General features: G+C 28.9%; 1 protein-coding gene across 1 annotated transcript in view; it reads left to right on the top strand.

The window, feature by feature from the left end:
* Window positions 1-27,577, top strand: part of LOC129751970 (uncharacterized) — a 51,548-nt gene that overhangs the window by 23,297 nt on the left and 674 nt on the right. The window lies entirely within an intron of this gene.

The raw sequence follows: 27,577 nt of genomic DNA, 5'->3' as shown, positions 1-27,577 counted from the left end.
ACAATTTTGACAATTTTGACAATTTTGACAATTTTGACAATTTTGACAATTTTGACAATTTTGACAATTTTGACAATTTTGACAATTTTGACAATTTTGACAATTTTGACAATTTTGACAATTTTGACAATTTTGACAATTTTGACAATTTTGACAATTTTGACAATTTTGACAATTTTGACAATTTTGACAATTTTGACAATTTTGACAATTTTGACAATTTTGACAATTTTGACAATTTTGACAATTTTGACAATTTTGACAATTTTGACAATTTTGACATTTTGACAATTTTGACAATTTTGACAATTTTGACAATTTTGACAATTTTGACAATTTTAACAATTTTGACAATTTTGACAATTTTGACAATTTTGACAATTTTGACAATTTTGACAATTTTGACAATTTTGACAATTTTGACAATTTTGACAATTTTGACAATTTTGACAATTTTGACAATTTTGACAATTTTGACAATTTTGACAATTTTGACAATTTTGACAATTTTGACAATTTTGACAATTTTGACAATTTTGACAATTTTGACAATTTTGACAATTTTGACAATTTTGATAATTTTGACAATTTTGACAATTTTTACAATTTTGACAATTTTGACAATTTTGACAATTTTGACAATTTTGACAATTTTGACAATTTTGACAATTTTGACAATTTTGACAATTTTGACAATTTTGACAATTTTGACAATTTTGACAATTTTGACAATTTTGACAATTTTGACAATTTTGACAATTTTGACAATTTTGACAATTTTGACAATTTTGACAATTTTGACAATTTTGACAATTTTGACAATTTTGACAATTTTGACAATTTTGACAATTTTGACAATTTTGACAATTTTGACGATTTTGACAATTTTGACAATTTTGACAATTTTGACAATTTTGACAATTTTGACAATTTTGACAATTTTGACAATTTTGACAATTTTGACAATTTTGACAATTTTGACAATTTTGACAATTTTGACAATTTTGACAATTTTGACAATTTTGACAATTTTGACAATTTTGACAATTTTGACAATTTTGACAATTTTGACAATTTTGACAATTTTGACAATTTTGACAATTTTGACAATTTTGACAATTTTGACAATTTCGACAATTTTGACAATTTTGACAATTTTGACAATTTTGACAATTTTGACAATTTTGACAATTTTGACAATTTGGACAATTTGGACAATTTGGACAATTTTGACAATTTTGACAATTTTGACAATTTTGACAATTTTGACAATTTTGACAATTTTGACAATTTTGACAATTTTGACAATTTTGACAATTTTGACAATTTTGACAATTTTGACAATTTTGACAATTTTGAAAATTTTGACAATTTTGACAATTTTGACAATTTCGACAATTTTGACAATTTTGACAATTTTAATAATTTTGACAATTTTAATAATTTTAACATTTTTGACAATTTCGACAATTTTAACAATTTTGACAGTTTTGATAATTTTGACAATTTCGACATTTTTTACAATTTTGACAATTTTGACAATTTTGACAATTTTGAAAATTTTGACAATTTTGATAATTTTGACAATTTGGACAATTTTGACAATTTTGACAATTTTGACAATTTTGACAATTTTGACAATTTTGACAGTTTTGACAATTTTGACAATTTTGACAATTTTGACAATTTTGACAATTTTGACAATTTTGACAATTTTGACAATTTTGACAATTTTGACAATTTTGACAATTTTGACAATTTTGACAATTTTGACAATTTTGACAATTTAGACAATTTGACAATTTTGATAATTTTGACAATTTTGACAATTTTGACAATTTTGACAATTTTGACAATTTTGACAATTTTGACAATTTTGACAATTTTGACAATTTTGACAGTTTTGACAATTTTGACAATTTTGACAGTTTTGAAAATTTTGACAATTTTGACAATTTTGACAATTTTGACAATTTTGACAGTTTTGACAATTTTGACAATTTTGACAATTTTGACAATTTTGACAATTTTGACAATTTTGACAATTTTGACAATTTTGACAATTTTGACAATTTTGACAATTTTGACAATTTTGACAATTTTCACAATTTTCACAATTTTGACAATTTTGACAATTTTGACAATTTTGACAATTTTGACAATTTTGACAATTTTGACAATTTTGATAATTTTGACAATTTTGACAATTTTGATAATTTTGACAATTTTGACAATTTTGACAATTTTGACAATTTTGACAATTTTGACAGTTTTGACAATTTTGATAATTTTGACAATTTTGACAATTTTGATAATTTTGACAATTTTGACAATTTTGACAATTTTGACAATTTTGACAATTTTGACAGTTTTGACAATTTTGACAATTTTGACAGTTTTGAAAATTTTGACAATTTTGACAATTTTGACAATTTTGACAATTTTGACAGTTTTGACAATTTTGACAATTTTGACAATCTTGACTATTTTGACAATTTAGACAATTTTGACAATTTTGACAATTTTGACAATTTTGACAATTTTGACAATTTTGACAATTTTGACAATTTTGACAATTTTGACAATTTTGACAATTTTGACAATTTTAACAATTTTGACAATTTTGACAATTTTGACAATTTTGACAATTTTGACAATTATGGCAATTTTGACAATTTTGACAATTTTGACAATTTTGACAATTTTGAAAATTTTGACAATTTCGACAATTTTGACAATTTTGACAATTTTGACAATTTTGACAATTTTGACAATTTTTACAATTTTGACAATTTTGACAATTTTGACAATTGACAATTTTGACAATTTTGACAATTTTGACAATTTTGACAATTTTGACAATTTTGACAATTTTGACAATTTTGACAATTTTGACAATTTTGACAATTTTGACCATTTTGACAATTTTGACAATTTTGACAATTTTGACAATTTTGACAATTTTGACAATTTTGACAATTTTGACAATTTTGACAATTTTGACAATTTTGACAATTTTGACAATTTTGACAATTTTGACAATTTTGACAATTTTGACAATTTTGACAATTTTGACAATTTTGACAATTTTGACAATTTTGACAATTTTGACAATTTTGACAATTTTGACAATTTTGACAATTTTGACAATTTTGACAATTTTGACAATTTTGACAATTTTGACAATTTTGACAATTTTGACAATTTTGACAATTTTGACAATTTTGACAATTTTGACAATTTTGACAATTTTGACAATTTTGACAATTTTGACAATTTTGACAATTTTGACAATTTCGGGCATTTCATACAACTTCGACAAATTCGACACACTCCAAAATTCTTATGAAATAAGTTGATAAAGTTAGAAAAAACTATTTTCAAACATTGCTGACATCCGTAATTCTGAGCGAACCAATTCTCGTTCATTGTTTTTCTGTTAACATCCCACCAGAAGGTTTGCATAACTGTTTTGTCGTCTCATGAACTCAGTGTCAAACAAAACAAGACTATTACATTAATCCTGTCTTCTGTCCTGTTGATGGTTTGGTTCGGTTTCTTCCTTCATTCAACATTGTAGGTAGCCAATCAGCCGTTGTGAGTGGTCGTAATTCTACCAACATAACAGTCGTATAACAATACCTAAATACAACAGTGGCACACACGCGCCAAACACTTGTTGGCAACATCTTCAAAAGGGGCGGTCAAAATTGGATACAAAACACAACCCAAACACCACACGATTCTTTTGACTTTTCAAACAGACGTCTCGTCGTTAAGTCGGGTGTCTATTTTTCCGTTCTCAAAAAAGAAGGTATTGCTTCCTCCCAATGGCGATGACAAACAACACTCACTCGCGGCAAACGATGGTCCGCCTTTTGAGTGAGACCAAACAAAACGGACCAGCCAGCCAGCCAGACATCAAATGGTTTTCCTTGCCTTGAGTGTTGTTGTCTGTGGTTGGTTCAGCAAGCTCGAAAAGTCACCCGAACCGAATCCGTTTTCCTTTTTTTTCGCCCATCAGTTATAAATAATGCTTCGATTCGGAACATACATAATACGCCCCCACACCTTTTGACGAGTTGCTGTGCAAAAGCGAGTCGAAAAAGGTTTCAATTATGTAGTCTTTTTTAACAGTAGCAGCTTATTTTCTAGCCAATTATCTTAAATTGAATATTCCAATTCTTTGACACTTAGAATCGAATTTGCTTTTGATCTTAAGTTTCCAACAGATGTCAGAGGTTTTTTCGTAATAAGTGCACTGGAAGAAAATTAAGACTTAACGGATGAAACAATAAATGAATTTTTGTACATAACCAAACATGAATAACCATAAAATATTCTCGTTGAAGGAAGCAACAGCTGATAAATTTCTCAACCGATCTCAGTCTAATTGGCTGACTAATCAAACTTGGCACATCCTGCTCGATTGAACCATGAACGGCGCGTGAAGCGACGCTTTTGCGGTTTCGATCCGATTTCAACGTTCTTCAATCGAACTCGTTTGGCACAACTCTCTTCCCAAATGCGTTGATGTTATTGACAAGTTGGAGCCTCACATTGAGGTAACTTGACATATTATCGTAAATAAACTAAAAGAATTTTTTAAATAAGGTATTTACCGCTCCAAATAGAAAATATGTTCTTCTTTAATTTTTACTTCAAAGAACCAATCAAAATAGCGAAAAGTTTCAGCCAAAAAAAAATTTTTTTGGCGTCCCATACAAACCTAAAAGTAAAGTAAAAGTTCTACAAAAAAAAACCATAGATAAGTTTTGAAGCAAAGCTATGCACAATATATAAATTTGGAACCACAATTTCAAAGAAAAAATCTAATCTTCAGGTTTGAGGGCCCGGGATTTTACTTATCTAACGTGAAATTTTTCATAAATTCAAATCTGCCATCCTGAAGCCATCCAATTGGAGTGTTATTTGACCTTAAAGGGTGAGAGGTCAAAATTTGGTCAAGGGAAAACGCGTGTAAATCGGTGAAATCGTTTATTTAAAATATCAAATTAAATTTCTTTTTCATGTTTAATTAGTATAAAATTCAGGAAAAATACTCAATTAGGCTTCCGCTTTTCCAAATCCGGATTGCCGGGCCTTACGCTTAACCCCTGTCATCAGATTTTGTACAGCCACCTTGTCCACCTTCTTCGCCGCAGAAAGGCAGTTTGCCTTGAACTGCTGCTCGTCCTCAGCAGTTTTTTTAGTCTTCTTCAGGTTCCGCTTGACAATAGCCCAGTATTTCTCAATTGGGCGGAGCTCTGGCGTGTTGGGAGGGTTCTTGTCCTTGGGAACCACCTGCACGTTTTTGGCGGCGTACCACCCCATGGCCTTTTTACCGTAATGCCAAATCCAGCCAAAACAGTACGGAACAACCGTGTTTCTCCAGGAAAGGCAGCAGACATTTATTGAAACACTCTTTCACGTAAATTTCTTGGTTGACAGTACCGGAAGCTAGGAAAATGCTGTTTTTCAAGCCACAGGTACAGATGGCTTGCCAAACCAGATATTTCTTCGCGATCTTTGACAGTTTCATGTGCTTGAAAATATCTGCTACCTTTCCCCTTCCTTTTGCCGTATGAAACTCCTGTCCCGGAAGCAGCTTGTAGTCGGCTTTGACGTAGGTTTCGTCGTCCATTACCACGCAGACAAACTTCGTCAGCATCGTCGTGTACAGCCTCCGGGATCGCGCTTTGGCCGTCGTATTTTGTTTATCATCGCGATTTGGAGTCACTACCTTCTTGCAAGTTGATAGTCCGGCTCGTTTTTGGCTCGATTTACGGTTGTAGACGATACACCCATCTTATTTGCGGCATCTCGGAGAGAGAGGTTAGGGTTTCGCTTGAAACTACCGGCAACTCTCTTTGTCGTCTCAGAAGCTTCCAGTTTTCGATTTCCCCCCGATGCAGACTTCCTGGCTGTCGACAAACGTTCCCCAAACACTTTAATTACATTTGTTACGGTTGATTTGGCAACTTTTAGCGATTTTGCCAGCTTTGCGTTCGAGTAGCTCGGATTTTCGCGATGCTCGAGCAAAATTTTGATACGCTGCGCTTCCTTGGACGGCATTTTGACAACTGAAGAGTGAATTCCAAAATCAAAATAGGGCTTTTGCACAGTGCATTAGTATTAGTAAGCCATTGGGCAAACAAAAGTGATTGCTTAATGCAAAATGAATACAATTCGAAGGAAGAAAGCATGTTTTTGATTTTATTTATAAAAACTATCGAACGATTTTCAATATGCAGAACATTTTTGAGAAGCCAGTGCATTTGTTTATTTGTTTGCAAATTTGTTTTCTGATTTCAAATGAGGTTCTTTGATAAAATTTAGATTCTGTATAGAATACGACTTTTTCGTGAGGATGCAGATGAGATATTGCTAAAGATCTTTATAAATTCCGCAACGAAAAGACTTAGCTTCATCTTCCGGGTGCAAAATTCTAAAATATATACCCCAATACTTTAACAAAAGATCTGGGGGAACCGTTGAATGTACCTTTCAAACATAATAGTCATTTTTCCATTTTGTTCTGGTACTTTCTGCACTGCTACTCAATCAAATATTCACCTAATTTATTCCACCTGTTAGCCAATGATTCGAAATATACTTATTGGCACTTATTTTAGAAAACAGGCGCATTCGTTTAAGTTTAAAACAACATTTTAGCAAAATTTTGCCTTTTTTTTGTGTCCAACAGACCTCTTGTATGTGTGTGTAGCAAAAGCCCTATAGGAGCAACATTCTACACCCACACACCTTCAAAATGAGGGGTGTTCAGGTTTTTTAAATGCAAAATTGAAAGAAATACGTCAAGTTAATATTGACCAAATTTTGACCGTATCACCCTTTATGCACTTCACTTAATTTTTCAGTTGCATTTGCTAAAAAACAATTCAGATTGTTAACATTTTCTAGAATTTCAAGCATTCATTGTGTTCTAGTTAATGCATTGATGCAATCTTATTTATTGACAAAACGAAACATTGGAGTTTTTTTCCCAGATAACATTTTTCCCAAAGCGGATCGGGAAAAATATTAAAAAAAAGTCGGCTACAGATGATCACATGTATTTCTTAGTTCGTTAGTGAGATCTTATTTTTTCGTTTCAAGCAAAGATAAAATTTTATGATGAATATGGTCAGCAGGTTTTTATTAAAAATAGAATTATTTCATCATTAATTCACAAAAATGGTTGGTTCTGTTAGCACTCAAATACCGGAAAAATTAAAAATAAAATCATATACAAGTGATTTATTTTTATTTTTTTTTATTAAAAAGATTAGGAAAACGATTTCAGATTTCTCGTCATCACTGAGCATCAAAGTCTCCGAAAAAAATTCTGAATTCTCGACATAAACAGTAACGTAAAACGGTCTAACATTGATCGCCGGGGTAGCTTTGATCGACATGAAATTTTTCCACATAATCATCAATATCTGAGTATAAAGGTAAAATATCAAAAAAAATTCTACGTTTAAAAACCTACATGTTGAGTATCAAGTTGGGAAAAAATTGGTTCGTTTTTTAAAATGTTGTAAGTAAAAATGTTATTTTAAAAATCTTGAAATATCTATTTTTTCGAAAGCTCGCAAACAAAGACCTTTCCTAATGAAATCATAGCTAGTAGTTTTTGTTGCATTTAGAGGTAAATTTTTGATATTTAAAAATAGGGACGTTTTCCAAGGGTAAGTCAGTCTAGGACAAAAGGCTAGAAACCGTATGAAATGATAAAGTTTGAAGGAAAAAATTAAAGGAGAACAGTGCCTAGAGAATTGAATGAAGGCAAAATTTATTTTTTTGTAGTTAAAATTTTATAAATAATGTTTAAAAATTAAAAAATTTACCCCCTTATTTTATGCAGCAACATTGTCCATCTTTCAATTTTAATTTTTGTTCAGTCTTAACACACGAACTGCCTTAGTTTATCAATTACTAGCATTATTAAACATTATGAAAGTGTTTTGTATCCTTTTTGATCAAGAAAACTCGTTGAAACAGTCAAAAAAGAGACTGATCAGTGGTACCCCAATGCATCATATTCTAAACAAAGACCAAATCGATTTTTAAATCAAATTCAAAGTAGTCCAATAAATTTTTGCAACCATGTTTTACGTTCATAGGAGTCCAGTACTGGTTTTAGAAATATGAAACATGCCACATTCCCCTTAACCGAAAAAATAATCGAAAAATATTGATAACAAGTTACCTTATCTTACCCCGTTTTACGGTATTTGTATTTTTGTGATTCGCCCCAAAAATTATGTGACGATTATCTGTGACGCTATTTTCAGAAATTTCATAGAAAAACCTGCTGGACATCGAAAATTGAGTTTTTTTTTAAATAGGCAATTGACATTACCAAAGTCATAAGATTTTTGTGAATCACCTGTAAAAAGCCTATCCCCGTGGCATCTAATTAAAAATCATGAAACTCCATAGGATCTATAAAAAAAAATCTAGAATAAAGAATATAAACTGTAACTTTGACGATGTTTGTGTAAAAATCTGAAAAATTGTGAATTTTTCTGTGATTTTTATAACATCACTCAAAATGTAGCAATGTAATGATCTTATTAGGAACAGTTTTTCATTGTTTATAGAGAAACATTTAGTCCTCGAGGACAAAACTTGAATTATGAAAAAACATTTCTAAAATGGTCACTGAAGAAGGATTTTGAGTCTACAAATTCAATAAATAACGAATCAACGTCGAACGGTGGGAAGATTAACTAAAATTATATTTTTCTCTCTAAAAGTTTTCGCTGTGATTTAGCTCCATACTTCCAGTTTAAACTGAAGTGATGACTAAAAGTAGCATCAGTTCGAACAAAAAAGAGTTTATCCTAGAAAAGGGTTCAAACCTTTTCCAACCACAGCAAGTTGAAGGTCTTTCTGTGTTTCGAAAAAGATTAGAGTTTTGGTTTCTAATAAAAAGGTAAACAAACGATGTTTCTTTTTGTAAGAAAGATTAGTGAAAAAGTTTAAATCGATTTAAAAATCAAAATTATTAAAAATTGATCGAGATGTAGTTACCGCGGTGACAAACGGCCGAAAAACGAAGTTTTTTAATTAACTTCACCCGTTATTAAACTTAAATAAAAAAGTAACGATGCAATTAGCAAAGGTAAAAACAAAATAGTAATTTTATTTTGGCTTTTCGGTTTATATGTAGTTCAAACACCGCTGGTTTTTGAAACACCCGACGTTCCGACCAGTTTTGTTGGTCTTTTTCAAGGGAACTAAAAATTTTATTACAAATTATTGTTGTGAGCGTTCCGCACTCCATCTTAATTCATACCAAACAGTGTGAAACGGATGAAAACTTCTGCATTCCATCCGTTGAAATATGTAAGATATTTTATTTAATGTATGACTCCTAGTCGTTGGACTAAAACGAAATCGACAAAAGCAACAGACAGCAAAGTGAGTTACAACACTACATTTCTTAATCATTAACAACGCTCACAACTATAATTTGTAATAAAATTTCTAGTTCCCTTGAAAAAGACCAACAAAACTGGTCGAAACGTCGGGTATTTCAAAAACCACCGTTATTTGATCTATAATCAAGTCCGAAAAACCCGAATTAAAATTACTATATATCATTCCCGATCGAAAACACAAACCTAACCTCAAAGTTAAAGCAAAATATTGTTGAAAACATTGTTTTTTTTAGTTATGAACAAATGGTATGGTTGGTGACCAAATTCAATTTGACCCGTTGCTGCAAAAGGTTGTTTACCCCTATTCTAGAGGGTTATTTTTTCAGTCATTGTTTTAAATCTTAAATTAAAAACTGGTTTTTATTTGCATCGGTCTCCTCGAATGCGGGATGGGGCCACGAACTGCCATAGAAACAGTTTTCGTAATCAAATAACGTTACATTTCACATTTGGCTCCGTTTGTTTGATAAGTTTTCAAGTTTTCAAGTTATACAAAAAACATATCGGTAGTGAATTTTGAAAAGGGCGAATGCGTCAAATGTAAACAAATGGAGTTATCAGCAGGGTGATAAAGTACGTTCGGAGACCTACATTTTGAGTTTACAACGTTAACTGAAGGATATTTGGTTTTCGAGAAATAAAGAAAACAAAATAAAATTTTTGCTGGGAGCTCATGGAGCTGTCAGACTTTGAACGCGTTTTTCTCGAAACAGTGATGTTGGCGCATTCGCCGTATTCAAAATTCGATACCGATATTTATAAGAGCCTCCCTTCTGCTTCCTGTTTCTCTTCTGAAAAAAAGGAGGGGTCTTAAATCATTAAAAGAAACTTGTTTGTACTATTGCTTGTTATTTATGCGAAAAACGTGTATACGAGCCCTCTCCCTCATCCCCGTCTATCCGTTCTTTTTTTTTATTTAACTAGAAACATTTCTCGTTCCCGAATACATTTTTCTGTCAAATTTGGCGATATTAGCTTGATAAGATTTCAAGTTATGCAAAAAAATGTACAAAAGTCTCTCTTCCGTTCTTATCCCCCCATTGGAAAGAGAAAAGGGTTTTCAAATAACCATAGAATCATTTATCATGCTCAGATACGCTCCCCTTCAAAATTTGGTTCCATTTATATGATAAGCTCTTGAATTATGCAAAAAAAAAATACGAATGGCAACAGATAAAACCGAGCAATCTGGCAACCTTACCCTATCCTCTTCCTATCGCCACACGGGAAGAAGGAGGGGTTTCAAACCATCTTTAAAATATTCTTCCTACCCATATACTCCTGCATGCCAAATTTGGTTTCGTTTGCTTGATTATTTCTCGAGATAATCAAACCACTTCCAGCGAGGGGGGGGGGTCTCAAGCTATAATAGGAACCTTCCCCGGCCTCCAATGTCCCCACTTGTCAAGTTTCACGCAAATATTTCCAGTAGTTTCCGAGTCTTTAGGGAACGGCAGACAGATATAGGTACAGACAGAAATTCAATTTGAAATATTTTTCGAAACTTGTATCGTAATTTTTGACAAAATTATCGGTCAAAATTCTTTTACATTATATTTTTTTCAATTTTTATGAAAGAATACTTTATTTATTTATGCTTATAAGTATAAAAATTGAAGTTTTAGAAAACAATAGTCAATGAAAATACGATAAATTAAGTCATCTGTTTCCTACTTTCACAAAAAATGTTTTTTAGAAAAGTAAGCAGCCATCACAAGCAAGCAGCACAATTTGAAAAAAAATATTTCAATGCATACATATTATTCAATTATTTACCCTCAACCAAGGTTGCCGAAAATAATTCTGTGTTTTTGAGATAAAAAAAAATCAGACATTATGTGATTTTATTAAGAAACTCTGTGATGCTATTTCTTTTGATTTTATTGAAAATTCATGATGAATTGGGTTGTTTAAACATTAAAGTTGGGAAAATCAATCAAAATAACCAATCTTTTCTAATTCAAAGTAAGAAATCTTTGTTTGTCCTAGATTTTGTGATGAAAATTTTCTCAACATTCTGTGTAATTACAGATTTTTCTGTGATTTCGGCAACCTTGTTCTCAACATTAATCGATATTTATGATATTTTTTTTACTTTCATAACTGAATTCATGATCGTCAAAAATTGGTCAAATCATCTAATATCACTGTTTACTCAAGTCTTTCACGCATATAAATGAATTTATGCAAAATACCAATATTTGGCGCAACTACCCTTAACCGACGCACCATTTCTGATCGTAACAAATCCGCTTGCGCACAGAGCAGTCTGGCGCCAAACTCACCGATCCCAGTTGAAGTACGGATCGACTCATCTCAACCGTTTTTGCTCTCTGGGTTGATCAAACTTATTCTAGTCCTACCCCTCTAGTGCCAATGATGATCATCCACGCAAAACGCAAAGATCATCGCGCAAAGTTTTTCCGATTTCGCCGTGCCGAGTTTTCCTCTGCTTACCGTCATTGACGCGTGGGTATTTGCCTATGTATTGGTAAGCATCCGAGAGTAACCTCCTGTTGAATGTGGTGTGAACTTTCGGACGCCCGATCGTGTTCGTGGGACATCATGATGTGTTATTTTGTTGGTCGCGCAGTTTTTCCGTTTTTCGTCCGTTCGTTCGTTTTCGCTCGACACCAACCCACATGGAAGGATCGCGCACACGATCGAAACCGACTTGTTCGGTGACAGGGTCGGGAAAATTGCTCCGTTCTGCGGCTTAGTCCCGAGTCAAGTGTCGTTTGTGTTCGATCGCGGATTTTTTCCGTCTCGCGAACGTGGTAGGAAAAAAATTATTTTCCCACGGGGAAAAAGATGAAACTTTTTTGTATCCATCCAGCCAGAAGAACGACACGCGCCGAGTTTATTTTATTTTTTCGTTTAATTTTATTGTGTGCATTTCTTTAACCGTAAGAAACAGACGAAGATAGCAGCAAAAAAGTGAACCGAGAAAATTAATTACAACAAATTTCGCGTGTCCAATTGGGAAGGTTGAGAATGACCTAAAAAGGCGACGGAAAATTGGTGGAAAAACAAACACGGCGTGAAAAATGCCATTGCAGTTTTACTACTGTTTCCAAATGGGAGAAAAAAAAATCACAACTGCACCGGTGTAGTGGGTACAAAAGGCTTCGGAAGCATCCGTTGTAATTTTTTTTTTTTTTAAAAGCGACACGGAACCAGTTATAGCAACACTGAAACGAAACCTTCCGTAGTTTTGCCGTGTTTTTAAATGCTGCTGTTGGCTGTGTCGCCTTCAAAGGGGCAAAACGAAGTGACAGGGAAAAAAATTCTCCCAGTTAAATGTGTGCCCTCTTGATCGAAATGACACAAACCGGGTCTACGGAGCGACTGGGAAGGAATGAAACGTGGGAAAAAAACTAGCGAAAAAGCGAAAAACTGTCGTCGTTGACTTGTGTGTGTGCTGCAAGTGGAAAAAAAGTGACGCGTTTTCACTGCATTGTGCAAATTGCAAGTTTTCATGTTGGTTTTTATTCTTTGCCACAGAGAAACACACCTTCGGGTGATTTTTATGCTCTCCATTTTACTTCTCCTGTTTTTTTTTTTTTTTTTTTTTTTTTTTGAGAAAGCGTCAAAACAGGAAACAATTTGTGCGACAAGAGACGAACACAATCTGCAAATTTCTTGTGGTGATTGTTTTGTTGGTAAGACAGTGAAAAAAAACTTTCCTACCAAATTTATTCTGAATAGATAAAAAAAAAATTATCAAAAATATATTTGGAGTTAAGACATTCTTAAAATTATGAAAAAAAAATATAACTTATGTTGAGAATTATTGACAAGTTGTCTGATCATTAAAAATATTATCCAAGATATTTATTATCGAACGCTAAATGTTATTTTTTCATGCTTTTTGTGTAATGTCAATATTCATGGAATCACAAAAATACTGCTCAACGATAAAAAGTCGAAAAGATTTTTTAGTAAAGATTGATATTGAAACAAAAATGCTATTGAAAATACTTTCTGAATTTTGAATATATTTTTTGTCAATTCAAGATTAGAAAACTAAGACTTTTTATTCAGTTCATGCAATTTTTATTATGTTGGAAATGAGGTTGGAAATTCAAATATGTGACAACAAATGTGAGGAACGGAATGGTGAAATGTGCTTGCAAGCTTAAGGAGCATTATTTAAAAAAAATTGCTCATGTTGTTGTATGTTCTGATAACTGAATTGAGACTTAATAATAGAATTGTAAAAGTGAAAAAAATTGGTATTGGTTAACGAAGCGCAAAACTGAAGAAACTAAAAACTTCTTATAGTGCAAAGTTACATTTCACTATGGATGAAGCGAAAAATAGTGAATACTTCAGGATCATATTCGAATTGAAACAACTATTGTAGATTAATAGATCAAGAATCAGAAATTGAAAAGATTAACTTTTCAAATTTGTGCTACGCTACGAACAATCAGTTACAAAAAGTAGTTTTGACATAAAATCTTACAGAATGTTCTTGAAGATATCTACAATAAAAAAACAAATGTTTTGAAAAGTTTCGAATGAAAATTTGAAGTCAAGATAATTTTATATTATAACACCTCAAAAGACAGTTCAAATTTTCATTTTTAAACTGTAAACCAAACGAATGATCCTAACATGAGTTCATAGAAGATATGAAAGAAAATCGATTTTTAGGGCGATTCTTAGGTGTTGTTATTAATTTCAAATTTCAAAGAGATATATTTGCTATAACACGTTCGTCGCCAAGCGTCACCCACATTTAAATATACCCAACTTTGAAAAGCTAGAACATTGAAGTATTGATGATCTGGGTGATGCTTAGCGACGAAAGTGTTAAAGCTTATGATTGACAGTAAAAATCATGCTTGAATTTTTACCAGAATTTGAGCTTTGGGTTGTGAAGCAATGAATTTCTCAATTTCGGGGTTCTGAATCATGGAGAAACGAAAAAATAAATTAAAACGATTAACCTTCCAAAGTTGTTTGAGTCAATATGACCCGAAACGCACATTCAGATCATCCAAATCATAATTCCATTATACTGAAGAACTGAAATTTTAGAGTAAGGTTGCCAGAATTTTTCCAGCACTTATCCGGGCTGGACAAATCCGAGCGATTTTATACAAAAACCTGCAAAATCTGGGCATTTGATTTCAAAATTGACGACCAAAAATCCGGGCAAATTTCGTCAAAACCAAGAAATTACACAACAAAAATCAAGAAAAAAATTGAAAAAAATACTTCCATCAAAACCTATTGACAGATTTTAAATCGTATTTAAGGCTTCCAAAAAACCTACCATAATTATTTTTATAAAACTTGCTCCAAAAATTTCTCCGGGCATTATTTAATGAAATCCGGACAAACGGGCCGGCCCGGACTGTTCCTAAATTTTGCTTAAATATCTGGGCAAACTCGAAAAATTAGAAACAGCGAAGAAAAGCTAAAATTGGATGCCATTTTCTTTCAAGTTATTTTTTTTTACCGGGAAATTCGGAATAGCGGTCAAAATTTTCATCGGATTCTCACATTTTTTTTTATATTGTCGGGAAAATTTATTCTTGGTAATTTTAAATTAAAGAAACACTTAAATACAGCGAAGCTGTCAGAAGCTATGAATGATTTTAAATAAAATTGTTTTTCGAGATTTTTTCATTCGCAATCAACTACAAATAATTTGGGGGAACATATCTTCTAAATTTTGAAATATTAAGAAACAAGAACAAATTACCTACCAAACGAATCTAAAATCATAATCTTAACATTTGCGGCCAGGGGAACGCCAACAAACTAAAGTAAAATTTATCCCGAAATGGATATTTTGCGAACAGCTTTGGAGGGTTGAAAAATGTTAAATTATTTGTTGACAAAAATCAACTGCCTTGTTAAAAAAATTAAAAATTGATTGAACAGTTTTGAATTTTTTTAACATTGTTGATTTTCAAAGTTTTATAAATCTTTCAAACTAAAACGGTCTGCTTGATTTTTTTTATATGCATTTTAAGGCTTTTGAGGCTCTTAATTTCCATGATATTCATTATTTTTTTATTTTCTTGATTGTCTTGATGACTAAGAAATTCCAAATTTGCATAATTTTTTCTTGATTTTCTTGTTTAATAGTTTTTCAAATTTTTTTTGATTTATTTGGTTTTCTCAATTTTCTGAATTTTTTTATTTGCTTGATTTTTTGATTTTTTTTATATTTTTTTATTATTTTTGATATTTTTGATTTTCTTGATTTTCTTGATTTGCTTGATTTTCTTGATTTTCTTGTTTTTCTATATTTTCTTGATTTTTTTTTAATTTTCTTGATTTTCTGTATTTTATTTTATTTTCTTGATTTTCTTGATTTTCTTGATTTTCTTGATTTTCTTGATTTTCTTGATTTTCTTGATTTTCTTGATTTTCTTGATTTTCTTGATTTTCTTGATTTTCTTGATTTTCTTGATTTTCTTGATTTTCTTGATTTTCTTGATTTTCTTGATTTTCTTGATTTTCTTGATTTTCTTGATTTTCTTGATTTTCTTGATTTTCTTGATTTTCTTGATTTTCTTGATTTTCTTGATTTTCTTGATTTTCTTGATTTTCTTGATTTTCTTGATTTTCTTGATTTTCTTGATTTTCTTGATTTTCTTGATTTTCTTGATTTTCTTGATTTTCTTGATTTTCTTGATTTTCTTGATTTTCTTGATTTTCTTGATTTTCTTGATTTTCTTGATTTTCTTGATTTTCTTGATTTTCTTGATTTTCTTGATTTTCTTGATTTTCTTGATTTTCTTGATTTTCTTGATTTTCTTGATTTTCTTGATTTTCTTGATTTTCTTGATTTTCTTGATTTTCTTGATTTTCTTGATTTTCTTGATTTTCTTGATTTTCTTGATTTTCTTGATTTTCTTGATTTTCTTGATTTTCTTGATTTTCTTGATTTTCTTGATTTTCTTGATTTTCTTGATTTTCTTGATTTTCTTGATTTTCTTGATTTTCTTGATTTTTTTTAAATTTTCTTGATTTTTTTTTTTAATTTTCTTGATTTTCTTGATTTTCTTGATTTCCTTGATGTCCTTTATTCTCTTGATTTTCTTGATTTTCTCGATTTCTTTGATTTTCATGATTTTCTTGATATTTTTGATATTCTTGATTTTTTAATTTTCTTGATTTTCTTGATTTTCTTGATTTTCTTGGTTTTCCTAATTTTATTGATTTTCTTGATTTTCTTGATTTTCTTGATTTTCTTGATTTTCTTGATTTTCTTGATTTTCTTGATTTTCTTGATTTTCTTGATTTTCTTGACTTTCTTGATTTTCTTGATTTTCTTGATTTTCTTGATTTTCTTGATTTTCTTGATTTTCTTGATTTTCTTGATTTTCTTGATTTTCTTGATTTTCTTGATTTTCTTGATTTTCTTGATTTTCTTGATTTTCTTGATTTTCTTGATTTTCTTGATTTTCTTGATTTTCTTGATTTTCTTGACTTTCTTGGTTTTCTTGATTTTCTTGATTTGCCTGATTTTCTTGATTTTCTTGATTTTCTTGATTTTTTTGATTAACATGATTGTCTTGATTTTCTTGATTTTCTTGATTTTCTTGATTTTCTTGATTTTCTTGATTTTCTTGATTTTCTTGATTTTCTTGATTTTCTTGATTTTCTTTGTTTTCTTGATTTTCTTAATTTTCTTGATTTTTTTGATTTTCTTGATTTTTTTGATTTTCTTGATTTTCTTGATTTTCTTGATTTTCTTGATTTTCTTGATTTTCTTGATTTTCTTGATTTTCTTGATTTTCTTGATTTTCTTGATTTTCTTGATTTTCTTGATTTTTTTGATTTTCTTGATTTTCTTGATTTTTTTGATTTTCTTGATTTTCTTGATTTTCTTGATTTTCTTGATTTTCTTGATTTTCTTGATTTTCTTGATTTTCTTGATTTTCTTGATTTTCTTGATTTTCTTGATTTTCTTGATTTTCTTGATTTTCTTGATTTTCTTGATTTTCTTGATTTTCTTGATTTTCTTGATTTTCTTGATTTTCTTGATTTTCTTGATTTTCTTGATTTTCTTGATTTTCTTGATTTTCTTGATTTTCTTGATTTTCTTGATTTTCTTGATTTTCTTGATTTTCTTGATTTTCTTGATTTTCTTGATTTTCGTGATTTTCTTGATTTTCTTGATTTTCTTGATTTTCTTGATTTTCTTGATTTTCTTGATTTTCTTGATTTTCTTGATTTTCTTGATTTTCTTGATTTTCTTGATTTTCTTGATTTTCTTGATTTTCTTGATTTTCTTGATTTTCTTGATTTTCTTGATTTTCTTGATTTTCTTGATTTTCTTGATTTTCTTGATTTTCTTGATTTTCTTGATTTTCTTGATTTTCTTGATTTTCTTGATTTTCTTGATTTTCTTGATTTTCTTGATTTTCTTGATTTTCTTGATTTTCTTGATTTTCTTGATTTTCTTGATTTTCTTGATTTTCTTGATTTTCTTGATTTTCTTGATTTTCTTGATTTTCTTGATTTTCTTGATTTTCTTGATTTTCTTTATTTTCTTGATTTTCTTGATTTTCTTTATTTTCTTGATTTTCTTGATTTTCTTGATTTTCTTGATTTTCTTGATTTTCTTGATTTTCTTGATTTTCTTGATTTTCTTGATTTTCTTGATTTTCTTGATTTTCTTGATTTTCTTGATTTTCTTGATTTTCTTGATTTTCTTGATTTTCTTGATTTTCTTGATTTTCTTGATTTTCTTGATTTTCTTGATTTTCTTTATTTTCTTGATTATCTTGATTTTCTTGATTTTCTTGATTTTCTTGATTTTCTTGATTTTCTTGATTTTCTTGATTTTCTTGATTTTCTTGATTTTCTTGATTTTCTTGATTTTCTTGATTTTCTTGATTTTCTTGATTTTCTTGATTTTCTTGATTTTCTTGATTTTCGTGATTTTCTTGATTTTCTTGATTTTCTTGATTTTCTTGATTTTCTTGATTTTCTTGATTTTTTTTAAATTTTCTTGATTTTTTTTTTAATTTTCTTGATTTTCTTGATTTTCTTGATTTTCTTGATGTCCTTTATTCTCTTGATTTTCTTGATTTTCTCGATTTCTTTGATTTTCATGATTTTCTTGATATTTTTGATATTCTTGATTTTTTAATTTTCTTGATTTTCTTGATTTTCTTGGTTTTCCTAATTTTATTGATTTTCTTGATTTTCTTGATTTTCTTGATTTTCTTGATTTTCTTGATTTTCTTGATTTTCTTGATTTTCTTGATTTTCTTGATTTTCTTGATTTTCTTGATTTTCTTGATTTTCTTGATTTTCTTGATTTTCTTGATTTTCTTGATTTTCTTGATTTTCTTGATTTTCTTGATTTTCTTGATTTTCTTGATTTTCTTGATTTTCTTGATTTTCTTGATTTTCTTGATTTTCTTGATTTTCTTGATTTTCTTGATTTTCTTGATTTTCTTGATTTTCTTGATTTTCTTGATTTTCTTGATTTTCTTGATTTTCTTGATTTTCTTGATTTTCTTGACTTTCTTGATTTTCTTGATTTTCTTGATTTGCCTGATTTTCTTGATTTTCTTGATTTTCTTGATTTTTTTGATTAACATGATTGTCTTGATTTTCTTGATTTTCTTGATTTTCTTGATTTTCTTGATTTTCTTGATTTTCTTGATTTTCCTGATTTTCTTGATTTTCTTGATTTTCTTGATTTTCTTGATTTTCTTTGTTTTCTTGATTTTCTTAATTTTCTTGATTTTTTTGATTTTCTTGATTTTCTTGATTTTCTTGATTTTCTTGATTTTCTTGATTTTCTTGATTTTCTTGATTTTCTTGATTTTCTTGATTTTCTTGATTTTCTTGATTTTCTTGATTTTCTTGATTTTCTTGATTTTCTTGATTTTCTTGATTTTCTTGATTTTCTTGATTTTCTTGATTTTCTTGATTTTCTTGATTTTCTTGATTTTCTTGATTTTCTTGATTTTCTTGATTTTCTTGATTTTCTTGATTTTCTTGATTTTCTTGATTTTCTTGATTTTCTTGATTTTCTTGATTTTCTTGATTTTCTTGATTTTCTTGATTTTCTTGATTTTCTTGATTTTCTTGATTTTCTTGATTTTCTTGATTTTCTTGATTTTCTTGATTTTCTTGATTTTCTTGATTTTCTTGATTTTCTTGATTTTCTTGATTTTCTTGATTTTCTTGATTTTCTTGATTTTCTTGATTTTCTTGATTTTCTTGATTTTCTTGATTTTCTTGATTTTCTTGATTTTCTTGATTTTCTTGATTTTCTTGATTTTCTTGATTTTCTTGATTTTCTTGATTTTCTTGATTTTCTTGATTTTCTTGATTTTCTTGATTTTCTTGATTTTCTTGATTTTCTTGATTTTCTTGATTTTCTTGATTTTCTTGATTTTCTGTATTTTCTTGATTTTCTTGATTTTCTTGATTTTCTTGATTTTCTTGATTTTCTTGATTTTCTTGATTTTCTTTATTTTCTTGATTTTCTTGATTTTCTTGATTTTCTTGATTTTCTTAATTTTCTTGATTTTCTTGATTTTCTTGATTTTCTTGATTTTCTTGATTTTCTTGATTTTCTTGATTTTCTTGATTTTCTTGATTTTCTTGATTTTCTTGATTTTCTTGATTTTCTTGATTTTCTTGATTTTCTTGATTTTCTTGATTTTCTTTATTTTCTTGATTTTCTTGATTTTCTTGATTTTCTTGATTTTCTTGATTTTCTTGATTTTCTTGATTTTCTTGATTTTCTTGATTTTCTTGATTTTCTTGATTTTCTTGATTTTCTTGATTTTCTTGATTTTCTTGATTTTCTTGATTTTCTTGATTTTCTTGATTTTCTTGATTTTCTTGATTTTCTTGATTTTCGTGATTTTCTTGATTTTCTTGATTTTCTTGATTTTCTTGATTTTCTTGATTTTCTTGATTTTTTTTAAATTTTCTTGATTTTTTTTTTAATTTTCTTGATTTTCTTGATTTTCTTGATTTCCTTGATGTTCTTTATTCTCTTGATTTTCTTGATTTTCTCGATTTCTTTGATTTTCATGATTTTCTTGATATTTTTGATATTCTTGATTTTTTAATTTTCTTGATTTTCTTGATTTTCTTGATTTTCTTGGTTTTCCTAATTTTATTGATTTTCTTGATTTTCTTGATTTTCTTGATTTTCTTGATTTTCTTGATTTTCTTGATTTTCTTGATTTTCTTGATTTTCTTGATTTTCTTGATTTTCTTGATTTGCTTGATTTTCTTGATTTTCTTGATTTTCTTGATTTTCTTGATTTTCTTGATTTTCTTGATTTTCTTGATTTTCTTGATTTTCTTGATTTTCTTGATTTTCTTGATTTTCTTGATTTTCTTGATTTTCTTGATTTTCTTGATTTTCTTGATTTTCTTGATTTTCTTGATTTTCTTGATTTTCTTGATTTTCTTGATTTTCTTGATTTTCTTGATTTTCTTGATTTTCTTGATTTTCTTGATTTTCTTGACTTTCTTGATTTTCTTGATTTTCTTGATTTTCTTGATTTTCTTGATTTTCTTGATTTTCTTGATTTTTTTGATTAACATGATTGTCTTGATTTTCTTGATTTTCTTGATTTTCTTGATTTTCTTGATTTTCTTGATTTTCTTGATTTTCTTGATTTTCTTGATTTTCTTGATTTTCTTGATTTTCCTGATTTTCTTGATTTTCTTGATTTTCTTGATTTTCTTGATTTTCTTTGTTTTCTTGATTTTCTTAATTTTCTTGATTTTCTTGATTTTCTTGATTTTCTTGATTTTCTTGATTTTCTTGATTTTCTTGATTTTCTTGATTTTCTTGATTTTCTTGATTTTCTTGATTTTCTTGATTTTCTTGATTTTCTTGATTTTCTTGATTTTCTTGATTTTCTTGATTTTCTTGATTTTCTTGATTTTCTTGATTTTCTTGATTTTCTTGATTTTCTTGATTTTCTTGATTTTCTTGATTTTCTTGATTTTCTTGATTTTCTTGATTTTCTTGATTTTCTTGATTTTCTTGATTTTCTTGATTTTCTTGATTTTCTTGATTTTCTTGATTTTCTTGATTTTCTTTATTTTCTTGATTTTCTTTATTTTCTTGATTTTCTTGATTTTCTTGATTTTCTTGATTTTCTTAATTTTCTTGATTTTCTTGATTTTCTTGATTTTCTTGATTTTCTTGATTTTCTTGATTTTCTTGATTTTCTTGATTTTCTTGATTTTCTTGATTTTCTTGATTTTCTTGATTTTCTTGATTTTCTTGATTTTCTTGATTTTCTTGATTTTCTTGATTTTCTTGATTTTCTTGATTTTCTTGATTTTCTTTATTTTCTTGATTTTCTTGATTTTCTTGATTTTCTTGATTTTCTTGATTTTCTTGATTTTCTTGATTTTCTTGATTTTCTTGATTTTCTTGATTTTCTTGATTTTCTTGATTTTCTTGATTTTCTTGATTTTCTTGATTTTCTTGATTTTCTTGATTTTCGTGATTTTCTTGATTTTCTTGATTTTCTTGATTTTCTTGATTTTCTTGATTTTCTTGATTTTCTTGATTTTCTTGATTTTCTTGATTTTCTTGATTTTCTTGATTTTCTTGATTTTCTTGATTTTCTTGATTTTCTTGATTTTCTTGATTTTCTTGATTTTCTTGATTTTCTTGATTTTCTTGATTTTCTTGATTTTCTTGATTTTCTTGATTTTCTTTATTTTCTTGATTTTCTTGATTTTCTTGATTTTCTTGATTTTCTTGATTTTCTTGATTTTCTTGATTTTCTTGATTTTCTTGATTTTCTTGATTTTCTTGATTTTCTTGATTTTCTTGATTTTCTTGATTTTCTTGATTTTCTTGATTTTCTTGATTTTCTTGATTTTCTTGTTTTTCTTGATTTTCTTGATTTTCTTGATTTTTTCTCAAAAAAAGTGAAAAGCTAAGTATTCTATAGTTTATGTAAAGAAAACGAGTTTGACTCCTTAGAATCTAAATTTTGGAGTTGTTTCGAATAAAAAAATGCATAATAAATAATCAGGTATTCTTTTGTAGCTCATTTTTGTTCTTAAATATGGGAATATTTTGCGGGATCAGGAAAGCTTTATCATGATATCATGATGTCACTTTCAAACTTTTAATTGCCATTATAAAATGTTTGTTGTATCCATAATTGCAGCCAAAATTTTTAAACTTCTATGCTCTATTTTATATAAACTGGAATATTGGTTAGCTTCCCTAAAAAGCAAAAGCGACCTGGTTGTTGGCTCATATATTTTGATTCAATGCAAATTTTAGAAAACATTACGCAGGAGTGGCTCCAGAGAGAGCAAACATCTCGAAGAGAAACCCAAAAAATCATTAGAAGTAATCGAAAATATGATCAAGATTTCCTAAATATTGCAACCTTTTTTTTATTCCATAGTTCATTGGTTTTAACGGATTTTCTTTTAGACAAATGTGTTTAAGAAGGCAGCGAACTTTTCAAATTTCTCGATTTTAATTACTAGAAATACATTTCATTCCAAAAATTATGTCGGAAAATGAAGGAAAATATTTGAAGAGGAAAAGTGTCCCATCCAGTAGATTTAAAGAAAAATTGATTTAATTTTATTGATTATTTTCGCAAATAATCACTTAAATGATTTAAACAAAACAATCACCACCAATAGCCACAACTTACCTTACCGCATACCGTGAACAATTTATGATACGATCTGCAAATAAAAATTACATCATAATTTGAGCACACATGTTATCGAAGAAAAAAATTTCGCTGATCCCATCGCCCGCAATTCGATTGTAATCCAGTCTATGTGTAAACGTCACGTACCGTTTTTAGAAGAGCGAAAATTCAGTTCACAAAACGCAAACAATCGGAACCTTCATGGATTTCATGCAGTGATGATTTTAGTTAGGATTTAGCTAGGGGCTAGTCCGAAATCATGAAGGAAAAAAAAACAACTCACGGCCAGCAACCGTCCGAAAAAAACATCCAAGCGTATAAGGGTATTAGCGTGTTGGATTTGAAATTCCGAAGAAAAACATCCGACTTTTGCGATATTTTTCTAAGCAGCCCGGACCAGGGAGCATAGAAAAATCACAGATGATCCCGGAACTGGACCGTATCGCATTGTGGATTGGATATCCGAAATCTCGAGCGCTCTTATTCCCAAGAGTTGATGGATGAAAAAGCAAAAAGGAAGATAGTCGAAAACAACGAAAAAAGATGTGAAAAATCTGACGGGAAAAAAAATTGAGCAAAGCAAAAATAGGAATTCCGGACCCAAAACGGAAAACAGAAGCAGCTCCAAGCTCCAAGCTGAAGATCCGGATGTGTTTGTTTTTCTACTTGATGTGTTTTTTTTTTTGCTTCTATCATCTCTTATTTTGACTCGAAACCGATTCCCCGGACGATTTTCTGGCTGGGATGAAGCTTGTTGACAACAATCGGACTTTGAATCGGTTTCCGATTCGAGGAAGATTTTGCGGGAGAAAAGTCCATGTTTGGTTCTACGGATACTCTACGGTTATTTTTCCCTCAGGATTTTTTGGGAAAATCTGCAGATGGTTGGCAAATCTGGAAGCTTTTGTTGACGGAAAATTTCCTTCCAACTATGTGTCACATCAATTTCTCAGGAGGATTTTCATCCTTCTGATCTGAGTCCTGGAAAACAAAACAGTTCCTTGGTAGTTTTCAATGAAAAAATGTCTAAATGTTTATTGTGTCTATTTGCAGAAAAATTGAATTGAAGGGAAATTCAAGTGATTTTTTTTTCAAGCTTTCCACTCCTTTTCCTTCGATTAAAAAAAGTGTCCTCAAGAGTGAGTGAAAAAGCCGTGAAGAAAACCACCATCTATCGTGGTCTGAATCAACTCAACGGAAATCAATCGAGGGGAAAAAATGGGTCAGGGTTAGTGTTACTACCTACTTTATATATTTTCATCTTCCACTTGCCACACATGTGTATTTAGGTTTTCCACCGGCAGCAATTCTCCGCGATTCTCTCGACTCGTTCTATTTTTTTCTTTTCCTAAATTTTCCAACTTTATTTTGGTTCAGATTTTCACCTTTCGGATGATTCTAGACACATATAACTGATGTGCGTTCAGGTTTGTTTATGCGTTTTTTTCCTTATATTTTATTTACTCGCAGCTGCAGGCCACGTTGTTTTTATTTAGAGATCACATTTTCTTTTCCCCCGGTTTTGCCATTTTCCGATCTTTTTGACTAGTTCTGAGGGAGGAGATTTTTTTTTTTTTTTGGATTTCCTACCTCGCTCAATTCGTTACGGCTGAGTGCTACGTCAGTTTTGAGGCCAGCGTTCAGTCGTCATCTGGATTACGAAATCCAGAATGTTTGTCGATATATCACTGAGAAAACTGGCAATGGATCTGAGTGAGTTAAAAAAAAAACACCAGAACCTATCAATTTCAGAGGTCAAGGTGGGAAATAAATAAAAACAAAACTGTGATTTTTGACTGCTGAGTACATTTCAAACAAGAATTTTGAAAAAAAAACGTAATCGTTAAACCACTTTCGAATTTTTTAAGAATTCCTGCTTTAAAAGGGGAGTTATAAAAAAACTAATTCAACGTTTTGTTTATCAAATTTTAACTGTATTAAAAATTTAAACAACATTGAAAATTTCGACAATTTTGACAATTTTGACAATTTTGACAATTTTGACAATTTTGACAATTTTGACAATTTTAACAATATTAACAATATTAACAATTTTGACAATTTTGACAATTTTGACAATTTTGACAATTTTGACAATTTTGACAATTTTGACAATTTTGACAATTTCGACAATTTTGACAATTTTGACAATTTTGACAATTTTGACAATTTTGACAATTTTGACAATTTTGAAAGTTTTGACAATTTTGACAATTTTGACAATTTTGACAATTTTGACAATTTTGACAATTTTGACAATTTTGACAATTTTGACAATTTTGACAATATTGACAATTTTGACAATTTTGACAATTTTGACAATTTTGACAATTTTGACAATTTTGACAATTTTGACAATTTTGACAATTTTGACAATTTTGACAATTTTGACAATTTTGACAATTTTGACAATTTTGACAATTTTGACAATTTTGACAATTTTGAAAATTTTGACAATTTTGACAATTTTGACAATTTTGACAATTTTGACAATTTTGACAATTTTGACAATTTTGACAATTTTGACAATTTTGACAATTTTGACAATTTTGACAATTTTGACAATTTTGACAATTTTGACAATTTTGACAATTTTGACAATTTTGACAATTTTGACAATTTTGACAATTTTGACAATTTTGAAAATTTTGAAAATTTTGAAAATTTTGACAATTTTGACCATTTTGACAATTTTGACAATTTTGACAATTTTGACAATTTTGACAATTTTGACAATTTTGACAATTTTGACAATTTTGACAATTTTGACAATTTTGAAAATTTTGACAATTTTGACAATTTTGACAATTTTGACAATTTTGACAATTTTGACAATTTTGACAATTTTGACAATTTTGACAATTTTGACAATTTTGACAATTTTGACAATTTTGACAATTTTGACAATTTTGACAATTTTGACAATTTTGACAATTTTGACAATTTTGACAATTTTGACAATTTTGACAATTTTGACAATTTTGACAATTTTGACAATTTTGACAATTTTGACAATTTTGACAATTTTGACAATTTTGACAATTTTGACAATTTTGACAATTTTGACAATTTTGACAATTTTGACAATTTTGACAATTTTGACAATTTTGACAATTTTGACAATTTTGACAATTTTGACAATTTTGACAATTTTGACAATTTTGACAATTTTGACAATTTTGACAATTTTGACAATTTTGACAATTTTGACAATTTTGACAATTTTGACAATTTTGACAATTTTGACAATTTTGACAATTTTGACAATTTTGACAATTTTGACAATTTTGACAATTTTGACAATTTTGACAATTTTGACAATTTTGACAATTTTGACAATTTTGACAATTTTGACAATTTTGACAATTTTGACAATTTTGACAATTTCGACAATTTTGACAATTTTGACAATTTTGACAATTTTGACAATTTTGACAATTTTGACAATTTTGAAAGTTTTGACAATTTTGACAATTTTGACAATTTTGACAATTTTGACAATTTTGACAATTTTGACAATTTTGACAATTTTGACAATTTTGACAATTTTGACAATTTTGACAATTTTGACAATATTGACAATTTTGACAATTTTGACAATTTTGACAATTTTGACAATTTTGACAATTTTGACAATTTTGACAATTTTGACAATTTTGACAATTTTGACAATTTTGACAATTTTGACAATTTTGACAATTTTGACAATTTTGACAATTTTGACAATTTTGACAATTTTGACAATTTTGACAATTTTGACAATTTTGACAATTTTGACAATTTTGACAATTTTGACAATTTTGACAATTTTGACAATTTTGACAATTTTGACAATTTTGACAATTTTGACAATTTTGACAATTTTGACAATTTTGACAATTTTGACAATTTTGACAATTTTGACAATTTTGACAATTTTGACAATTTTGACAATTTTGACAATTTTGACAATTTTAACAATTTTGACAATTTTGACAATTTTGACAATTTTGACAATTTTGACAATTTTGACAATTTTGACAATTTTGACAATTTTGACAATTTTGACAATTTTGACAATTTTGACAATTTTGACAATTTTGACAATTTTGACAATTTTGACAATTTTGACAATTTTGACAATTTTGACAATTTTGACAATTTTGATAATTTTGACAGTTTGGACGGTTATGACCATTTTGACCATTTTGACCATTTTGACAATTTTGACAATTTTTGACAAATTTTGACTATTTTGACAAATTTCAAAATTGTCAAAATTGTCAAAATTGTCAAAATTGTCAAAATTGTTAAAATTTTCAAAACTGTCAAATTGTCAAAATTGTCAAAATTGTTAAAATTTTCAAAATTGTCAAAATTGTCAAAATTGTCAAAATTGTCAAAATTGTCAAAATTGTCAAAATTGTCAAAATTGTCAAAATTGTCAAAATTGTCAAAATTGTCAAAATTGTCAAAATTGTCAAAATT

This window comes from Uranotaenia lowii, chromosome 3, assembly GCF_029784155.1.
Source record: "Uranotaenia lowii strain MFRU-FL chromosome 3, ASM2978415v1, whole genome shotgun sequence".
NCBI lineage: Eukaryota > Metazoa > Arthropoda > Insecta > Diptera > Culicidae > Uranotaenia > Uranotaenia lowii.
This window is presented reverse-complemented; position numbering and strand designations above follow the sequence as displayed.